We start from the raw sequence: 10,756 nt of genomic DNA, 5'->3' as shown, positions 1-10,756 counted from the left end.
GGCTACAGGGAAGGCTGCAGGGCAGCGTGGAGGAAAGGCTGCAGGGAAGAGAAGAAAATGATGACCTGGGTTCAGTCTGGTCTGACAGAAGACGCAGGCTGTTGTAGGACCACAGTCTGGGGACATCTAGATCATCTGCTGGTGCTGTTGATCTCTGGGATTCTTGGACCAGATTGTGCTCCCTCTTATATGGACTCCTCAAGATCCCAATTTTCTGGTACACCGACTTTTTCCAGCGTTGACTTCCTCTTTATTTTATTTTGACCATGAATAAATGGATATTTTTTGAGTTTAGCAAAAGACTTTATGTGTTTTCTTTGAAATCATTGATTTTACACACAATGTTAAATTAACAAGGGACAACAATCTCATTGAGTTTGAAAAAAAACACACCAAAAATACATTACTAATGTTAATAATGTTCAAGTGGTAAGTCTTGAAAATCCAAAAAATTACGTAACCAAAAACGGTGCTTTGGGTTAACTTTATCTAAAAACTAAAAAATAAACACTATAAAAAAAAAAAAAAAAATAATGGGTTCTTTGTGTTAACTTTACAAACCTAAAAAAAATAAAAAAAAAAAAAATAAAAAAATAAAAAGGGGAAAAAGTATTATTAGTATGGAAACATTGTTTTAAAAAGGCATACTATATCATTCATGAGATCAAAGAGAAAAAGAATCCAGAAATCAGTTTGGGAGAACTCTGATTATGAACAGCAAAACACCTTCGTTCTTTAGAGCCTTCGTAAAGAAGAAATAAAATGCGCTGCATTGAACGATCACAGATTTTGCAGCGTGATGAATGTGCTACCTACAATACGAACACTAGTTTTACTAGACCGAGTGCTTCCGTTTAGTTTTTGCTTATGAGCATGCGTCGTTTTTTTGTCCGTCGGACTAGCATACAGACGAGCGGACTTCGGGGTCCGTCGTACTTACGACGTAAAGATTTGAAGCATGCTTCAAATCTAAAGTCCGTCGGATTTGAGGCTAAAAAAGTCCGTTGAAAGTCCGGAGAAGCCCACACACGATCGGATTACCAGCCACCTTTAGTCCGTCAGCGTCCGTTGGACTTTTGTAGACGAAAAGTCCGACCGTGTGTACGCGGCATTACAGTCCAATCAACTGATTAATTTTGTGCTGGAGGTTTGATTACTGGCAAAGTAATCCTGAGAACTGAGTGAGAAGGGTGTTGTATTGTAATTGAGCAGAGGAGAAGAGACATTGTCATTGTGTGTGTTAATGGAATCGATAAACAAATGACAAACTAAGAATCATTATCACGAATAAATATATATACATAAATAACAAATTTTCCAAAAAAGCAACAATTAAACAATAAAACAAATCAATTTGTTATAACTATAAACCAAACTCTACAGAAATAACGAATCACAGTAATACCTTGGATTACGAGCAAATGCATTCCAGAAAAATGTTTGTAATCCAAAGCACGTGTATATCAAAGCGACTTTCCCCATAAGAAATGATGGAAACTCAGATGATTTGTTCCACAACCACTGCTGGTGTATACAGTACTGTATGTGACCAGAGGTGCAGGGGCGCTGGTGATGCTCGGAAACACTTGGAGACACTCGGGAACTATTGACACATTCGGGTGCTCCGACGCACGTTACGCCCGCTCCACCCAGCTGAGAGTGTCTCTGAGTTCTCCAGCGCCCCCGGACCTCTCCACATACAGTAATACATATACCAGCGGCTTGAGTCCTGCTCATCTTGCAAGACAGCACTCCCAATTCAGGTTTTAAATAAAAATAAAGCTTGTCTTGCGAAACGCCCGTATACCGCGTTATTCACAAACCGAGGTATCACTGCATCCAAAAACAAATTAACATAACGAATATAACTGAATGAAATTATGTATTTTACACATGAAAATGTAATGATACAAATAAAATGTTCCGTTGTGCACAAGTCTTTAAGTAGTAGTGGCTCAATACCTCCCCTATATGTCAGCATACAAATGAACAAAAATAACCTGATGCACTTCAATACAACACAGAAAAATACATTTAAGGGGGGCAGAACAAAATGTCTCAGAGGCTTTTCTCAATGTTTATCAAGGTGACAATACATTTTTGTAGCTTTCACTGTTTTTAAACATTCTTATCGATTTCTGTGTACCTATCACCAAGAATTCATGATGAATAAAAGGAATGAGAAATCCCATTTTTAGTTCCTACCTGACTGTAATAAACACTTCACTTGGGACTTATCACTGCGATAAGCTATGAAAAGTGTTATTTGAATAAATCAAAATGGCATATTACATTTAATCTCTGAATCTCCATAGAATGAAAATGACTATGACTATAATATGGATTTTTGTAGGACTTTTGACACATAAAAAATGTAAATGATACACCCAAAAAAATCTTCATCTCAGTACTTTGGTTGTACCAGAAGATACATCCAGTGCTTCCTCCTGCTATACCTGCTCTACCTGTCAAAATTGCCAGAACTGGCTGTCAGACAGACAACTGGGTCTTTTCATGTCTCTATGTCCAACACAGTGTATAACCCTCCGCACCCAGCCCTGCAGCTTTTCTTTAATTTAAAGGAAACCCATACTGACATAATTATAAGGGTTGCCATTGCTTACCTCCTTCTGGAAATGCTAGCTGTCTGACTGTTTCTGGCTTTAGTACATTAACCTGGAGCAAGCATGTAGCAAGCAAAGTTACACTAAACTCAGAGCTACTACACTAGACCTCTGAAGGTATGTGGTGGTGTCTGGCACCAAGCTATTGAGTCAGACTACACAGGCAAGTCTTCCCTCCCCATGTTTACCAATGGGCCTTGTCCGCCCATGACCCTGTAACCGATTTGCCAGTTTTCCTTCCTTGGACCACTTTTGGTAGGCCCTGTCCACTGCAGACCAGGAATATCCCACAAGAGCTGCAGTTTTGGAAATACTCTGACCCAGTTGCGTTGCTATTACAAAGTGTCCCTTGTTGGACAACTCATTATGCTTGCCCATTCACATTCGTCCAGCAATGTAAGCATGTATGTTCCAAAACTGTGGGATCCCTGTGGAAGCTGGAAATTACTGTAGTAGGCACTGCTACTATAGTGATTGCAACTAGCTTCTAGATCCTGTGTTGAGCAGCTGCACTACTGCTTACTGAACAACAAATGTCACTTGCTTGGCACAAGCACTATTCAGAGAACATTTTCTCAATGAATGTAAAGTTTTCTATAATTGGATGAGGTGACCGTGGTGTCACCAACCTGCCTTTCTACCTCATCCAATCAGAGAATGCTTTGAATTCACTGAAACAATGCAGCGTGTTCCATGAATGGCACCTGTGCCAAGTGGCCAACCTCCTGTTTTACAATACAGTAGGACAGCCGCTCAGGCACGGGACCTGGAAGCTAGTGGAGATCACAGAAGTAGTGGTACCTACTACAGTGATTTCCAACTTCGAAACAGGACCAATGTAACTATGTCAAATTTGCAATATCTAAACTTCAGCTTTATTTGCTTGTTTTGAAATGAATTCACTTTAAAGGACATTCTTGTTTTTTATTAAGCTTCTTGGTGAACAGTTTAAGTATACAAACATTTCTGTGTAAATATGTTTTTTTCCTTTCCAGTAAGATAACATGTCAGTAATGTTAAATCACTAACTGTTGTGAAGAACAGTAAAGCCCTCTTTTTATGGAAAGTTTTTTAATCTGTTTCCTGTAGTATGCATGGAAATGTATCTGTGCTTATGGTTCACAGATAAAATTCCATGGATAAAAGATTCATGTTTATGTGCTATTATTCATAAAAATACAAAGATTGCAAGGACTGGTAGTGTTTCATGTGAAGCCAATAATAATATTTTTATAACAAAATTATTTTATCTTTTTTGTTTTTTGTTAGATGTAAAAGTTGCATAGATAATTGTCATTTCTGTTATGTGCCTTGTCCTGCAGCATTGTGATTGTGTTCCACTATTATGCTTTTTCGATGTCTTTAAGGAGGAAAACAATAATGTGAATGGTTTTTGTAATCAAGTGGAATTGACTTATTTAATTCTTTTGTCAGTGCTATAAAAATTAAAATTTGTATTGAGCAGACACTCCTGGTACCAACCTTATTCTAGCACAGTGGCACAATAATAGTACTTAGCACAGAATGTCCGGCATGGGCAAGCAACTTTTTCCCCAAGACCAATTGGCCGGTGGGTGTCCATGGAAAGCACAGGGTACCACAGACTCTCTCTCTCTAATTTTATATATACTGTACAGGGCCGTAATTAGGGGGGTACAGCCGTTACAACTGTAAGGGGCCCCGGGGGCCCGACTGGGCCAGAAGAAGGCAGGACGGGTGAAGGGGATCCATGCTGTGCATTACAGAAACGATCTCACAGTTTCTGCTGTTCTCGTGTCATTTACTCAGGCATCAAGTTCTTTACTGCCACCTCTAGCTACTATGTGCATGTGCACCCCTTGTGTGATCTTCCTGTACTATGCTTCATAGAAATGTGTCAGCTTTGTGAAAACAAGCTGGGACCAGGTAGGAAGCTACAAGTAGGGACTGAGAAGGTAAGGGAGGTAGGCTGTTTGTGTACAGGGAGGAGCCAGAGGCTTGTGTGTGTACAGATTTGTGTATGTGGGGCTGCCATATATACAGGTGTGTGTAAGGGGGGCTGCCATATATACAGGTGTGTGTGTGGGGGGCACTGACATATATACAGGTGTGTGTGTGGGGGGGCTGACATATATACAGGTGTGTGTGAGGGGGGCTGCCATATATACAGGTGTGTGTGTGTGTGGGGGGCGCTGACATATATACAGGTGTGTGTGGGGGGCTGACATATATACAGGTGTGTGTGAGAGGGGGCTGCCATATATACAGGTGTGTGGGGGTGGCTGACATATATACAGGTGTGTGTGAGGGGGCTGCCATATATAAAGGTGTGTGTGTGGGGGGGGGCTGACATATATACAGGTGTGTGGGGGGGGCTGACATATAGACAGGTGTGTGTGAGAGGGGCTGCCATATATACAGGTGTGTGTGTGTGCAGGGGGGCTGACAGTTATACAGGTGTGTGGGGGGCTGACATATATACAGGTGTGAGGGGGGCTGACATATATACAGGATTGAGGGGAGGCAAAGTGTGTACAGGTGAGGTGGCCGGTGTGTGGATTCGGTAGGATGGCCCATAGGCAAGCTCTGGGGAATGTTGGTGGTCAGACTCTGAGGGGGGGGGGGGCCCAGGCCTAAAGCTGTGTAAGAGGCCCAAAAATTTCTGATGACTGCCCTGATTGCCCTGATACTGTGTATATATATATATATCTATATCTATAGATATATCTATAGATGTATCTATAGATATATCTAGATATATCTATAGATATATCTATAGATATATATATATATATATAGATATATATATATATATCTATATATATATATATATATATATATTTCCCTATCTGACTGTAATTAACTATAAATCTATCTAATCTATCTAAATATAACTCTCAGAGCAAACTGAGATAACACAAAATGTATTTTTATTTTATAAATTGATACTCTCAGCTAATTAGTAATGCGGGAAGTACTGCATGTTTATTTGAAGAACACTGAGACATGAAGTACAGTATATGTGTAATGCCAGTCATTTAATTGACACCCCAAAGCACATACACAACACACCTACATTACAGCATAGCACACAACAATGCATGTTGCTTGTGGTGCACTATGTTAATAAAAAAGAGTGATTTTTACTGGGTTAGATTTCAGAAACTGACCACATAGAGGACTTCTTGCTTCATCAATCTTCTTGGGTTCCCTGTTATAGTCATCTAAACCCCATTCATGGTAACCCAACTTTATATTTATCATTAAATAATTTCTATCATGTAAATAGGTCTCACAAAAATGCCAGTTAGAATAAAATATTCCACATATTTCTATTTTTTTATTATGATCCAAAGCAGTACTTAAATATAGGTTACAAATCAGTTTCCTATTATCACTACCAATAGTGATTTTTATATTTACTATAGTAATAAAATGCACTAATATGCACTAATATGCTTACAAAGGGTTAAATACCAAAATATTGTGCAAATTGAAAAATTAGATGATAACATAAACTATTACACTACCAGATGTCTCTGCAATGTGAAATTACACACAGAAATATTTTGATACAACAAACCATAAATATGTCTGCTGATCCAAAAGCTTCTTAGATTAGGTATCATTAAGAATTTGGCAACCAAAATTATGACTTTTAAAATATATTCCAGAGCTTAATTGCTGAGGAAACAGGCAACTTGGCAACAGCGTCTTATAAGACTCCTCTCTATGTAATTTCTTTTTCACTTTAATATAGTTGACTTATGGAGAGATGATATATTACTAGGGAATTTATGAGGAATGTTTGATACTGATATCTCTCTAAATTCCATCTTCAAGCAATAAATCGTACGCATACTCTAATAACAAGTCTGCTTACTCCCAGGTGTTCATAGCTCTGCCCCCTTGTGTAAGTATGTCACTCCAAATTGCATTGGTCATCAGTGGAGAGCCTCACTTTAGTGGGATTATTTTCCCTTATATTGCTGATCATTGAAGAAGTCAACCTTACATTAATTTAATTGATATTGATGACTGAGAAAATTGGCCCCTTATATTGCTGATCAGGGTGAAAACTTCCCCTATACATTAGTGATCAATGGAAAAATTGCATTGGTGATGAGTGGGAAACGTGTCCCCCGACATTGGGGATGAGTGGGAGAAGCATCCCCTACATTGGTGATAAGTGGGAAAAGTGTCCCCCTACAATGGTGATGAGTGGGAGAAGTATTCCCTACATTGGCGATGAGTGGGAGAACTGCTTACTTACATTGATAATGAGTGGGGGAAGGATACCCCTATACATTTAAGAAAAAGAAGATTGGTCGCACAGCATGGAAGGAAGAACTTCTGTAGAATAGTTACTTTATTGCCAAGGTGCCAAAGGAAGTAAACAGGACGTTACAGGAACATTGGTAGACCAGTTTCACACAGATAACTCATGCTTGTTCACAACAAAAATGTAGCCCCACACCTAAATTTAAATGCTCCACCCAAAAGTGATGCAACAAAAAAAGCCCAGTTTGATTGGCTGACCAACATGTATAGCAATTAAACACACCAGATAAAATCAATAAATCACAAAGTGTGTAAAAACTAGACTTGAAAAAAACTGACATAATGAAGATAGAACGAAGAGTACAGCATGAGGAGACATATACATAAGCATATATATATAAATATATATATACATAATAAAGAACCCCAAAAAGTACCTAAAAAAATTCAAGAATAAAACCAAAACAAAATGAATATAAAATAATATACATTAATTGGTTAGTTAACAGAGAACACAAGAAGCAACCACTGAATCTAAAAGTGAGAACATATATATCGATTGTAGGAGAGCGATCGAAAAAAAATTACACATAGAAAAATTATTACATAACAAAATAAAAACCATATATAAATGTATATATGTGTATACAATCAGATCACAAATCCAACAACAGAAAAAGAGTGTTTGGAAAAGTATGAGACCAAACAACCATACAAATGCTACATTAAAGCAATAAACAGAGGGCATGGCTTAGCGGCGCAAGTTAATGGCTGCCTGAACCCGCAGCTCTGCTGTAAACCTGGCTGCAACGACTATACTGCTACCCCAAACAGGGTCACAACTGTCCTCCTCTGCTCCCGCAGCACTCAAGCACCATCCGACCTTGATGTCCAAGGGGAGGATGGAGTTTAAATCGCCAAAAAAGCTCACAGCATTCTTCTCCCCTCACAGCCTAAACAACAGCCAAGATGGTGCCGGCGGACATCAGGGATACACAGTTTAGCTCTCTTCTCCTCCTCCTGGACAGAAAACACACCAGCTCTCAGGGACGATGTCCCACACAGACAATGGTGAGTCCTCTCCACCTAACTCACCCTCCACAGTCAGTCCTGCCAACTCACGATTCAGATCACAATCAGGACAGCACAGCTTCCTGCCTATTCTGTCTCTCTCCTGCTCAGTAATCATCATTGCTGGATTCATTTTCTGCATCAGACTAGCCCTTGTCAGACCAGACAATGAAGAACATCTGTCCACAGCTTCATTGTCTGTTCCTGTGCAACAGAATGACCAGAATGACCACAACATATTAACACCTTAGAAGCCAGAGCGAGCGATCTGTACACAGCTCATATTAAAACAGTAGATGCAGTTACAGAGAATGAAGATGAACTCCAACTGAGCCGACTTAAAATAGCAGACCTAGAGGACCGCTCCCGCAGGAACAACATCTAATTCCGAAATATACCGAACTTGGTCCTACCCTTTGACCTAACAAAATTCCTGCAGTCCTTTATGCTCAAACTAATTCCTGAACTGACTAACTGGGACCTGGAGATTGACAGAGCACATTGACTCCCTAAACCTCCTCACCTGCCATCATCTATACCCAGAGATGTTTTAGCTCGCATCCATTTTTTCACGGTCAAGGACCACATTATCTATGCAGCAAAATGCACCGCTGGACTTCCTGAACCTTTCTCCTCCATCAATCTCTATGCTGACCTCTCCAAGGTGACTATGGTAAACCGGAGGCAGCTCGCAACAATCACTAAGGCCCTTCAGAACCCCAAAATCCTCTACAAATGGGGATTCCCCACCAAACTACTTTTCACTCACCAAGACAAGACCTATGCTGTGAGAACCCTCCCTACAGGCCTCCAACTCCTGAAAGATTGGCAAATTATTCCAGAGGTCACTCCAGACCCCGGAGACCAGACCATCTTCCAAATGGAGACCAGAGGGGCCTACCAACAAGTCTGAATCTATCTTGCAGACCCTGCCTCTCATAAGCCAAAGAATGCTGGGTACCTGCAGTACCACTCATTCATAACTGCCTGCCTGGACTATTGATTGTAAACTCACCCATTCCAAGGTAGTCTACCTGCCCTCATACAGGTACGTTTACTGCAGTAGTTACTGCCCATTGAGCTCAAAGCTCCCTCCTTTTGAGCTCTTATTTTTTACTCACCTTCTACCCCACCCTAGTACCAGCTACACAGCAACTATCGCTATCCTACCGACTCATCTAAATCCATAGATCCTCTTGCACAGTACTACCCATCTTGATATGGCCTTTAAAATTCTACTGATAAATGCGAGGGGCTTGAACACCCCCCAGAAGAGATCTACTCTCCTCAAAGAAGCCAAGACCCAAAAAGCGGTTATTGTTTTTGTACAGGAAGCGCACTTTGCTACTGCCAAAATCCCCCAGCTAAATTAAAGAACTATCCCCAGACCTTGTTAGCATCAAGTCCAAAGAATAAAAATGGAGTCATGATTGCCATTCGAGACTCGCGACAGTTCCACCTACATCAAACCCTCACGGATCCCCAAGGTCGCTATTTAATACTGGTCTGTGACATCGACAGAGTCCCATACACCTTAGTCAACATACATGGCCCAAATAAACAGCAAATTCACTTCTGCACACGACTACACAAAAAAGTAACCCAAATCAAAAGAGGGAAAGTTATAATTGGAGGTGACTTTAATATAATTGGAGACTCTGCTATGGACACCAAATTAACCTCCCGTCACCACCGCCCTACCCTGAACCCCTTTCTCCAAACAAATGGACTATATGACATTTGGTGGTGCCACCATGGATCTGAATGAGACTTCTCCTACTTTTCCCATCTCAATTGACCTACTCTCGCATCGATTTTTTTCTTGTGGATAATCAGACACTTCAAGACATCACAAACTCAACAATCAGAACCATCGCGTGGTCGGATCACGCACCTATCACCATCACTGTGGCAGAGCGGACAACGGGCCCTCGCATCCTGAAACTCATCACTTCTCTTCTGGCTGATCAGGGTACTATCCAAATTATTGCCAATAAACCCCATCTATTTTTTGAACTAAACGACCAGCCAAACAATGACCGCGTTGTACTTTGGTCTACTTACAAAGCGTACATGTGAGGCATTCTCATCAAATTGAACAGTAAGATTAAAAAACAGAGAACGCGGCAGATTGAGGAGATTACTATCCCAAATTGACCAACTAGAGAAAATCAATAAACAAACCCCATCCCATAATATTGCTAAGGAGCTTCTCAATCACAGAACAAAACTTTGTTCCACTTTACAAATTTGAAACTAACCTGAAACTTAACAAAGCAAATTTCTATGCACTGGGGAATAAAGCCAATGCCTTACTTGCCCGCCAAGTCAAAACCCAAAGAACTAAAAGTAAAATTGCAGCCTTACACCACCCTACCACAAAACAATTACTGCGTAACCCTTAGGATATTGCCAACACCTTCATTGAATATTACTCATCCCTCTATAATCTAGCTACAGGCCCCGCTACCCCACACCCCACTGACCCCCTCATTCAGGAATTCCTGTCAACAGTTAATCTCCCATCTGTTAACTCTGAACAGCTGCAGCAGCTGTCACAACCCTTTACAGGAGATGAATTCCTTAACACAATTAGATCCCTCCAATGCAACAAATCCCCAGGTGAAGATGGATACACCAATGAGTACTTCAATCAATTTGCCAACATTCTGTCTCCCCAGCTTACCAATCTCTTCATTCCTGCTGGACATGCTATGATCTATCATCACCAACATACCTAAACCAGATAAAGATCCCCACCTCCACAACCAACTATAGACCAGTGTTAATTTTGGCAGCAA

This window comes from Aquarana catesbeiana, linkage group LG02 (assembly GCF_042186555.1).
Source record: "Aquarana catesbeiana isolate 2022-GZ linkage group LG02, ASM4218655v1, whole genome shotgun sequence".
NCBI classification, from domain to species: domain Eukaryota; kingdom Metazoa; phylum Chordata; class Amphibia; order Anura; family Ranidae; genus Aquarana; species Aquarana catesbeiana.
Note: the sequence above shows the minus strand (reverse complement) of the source record.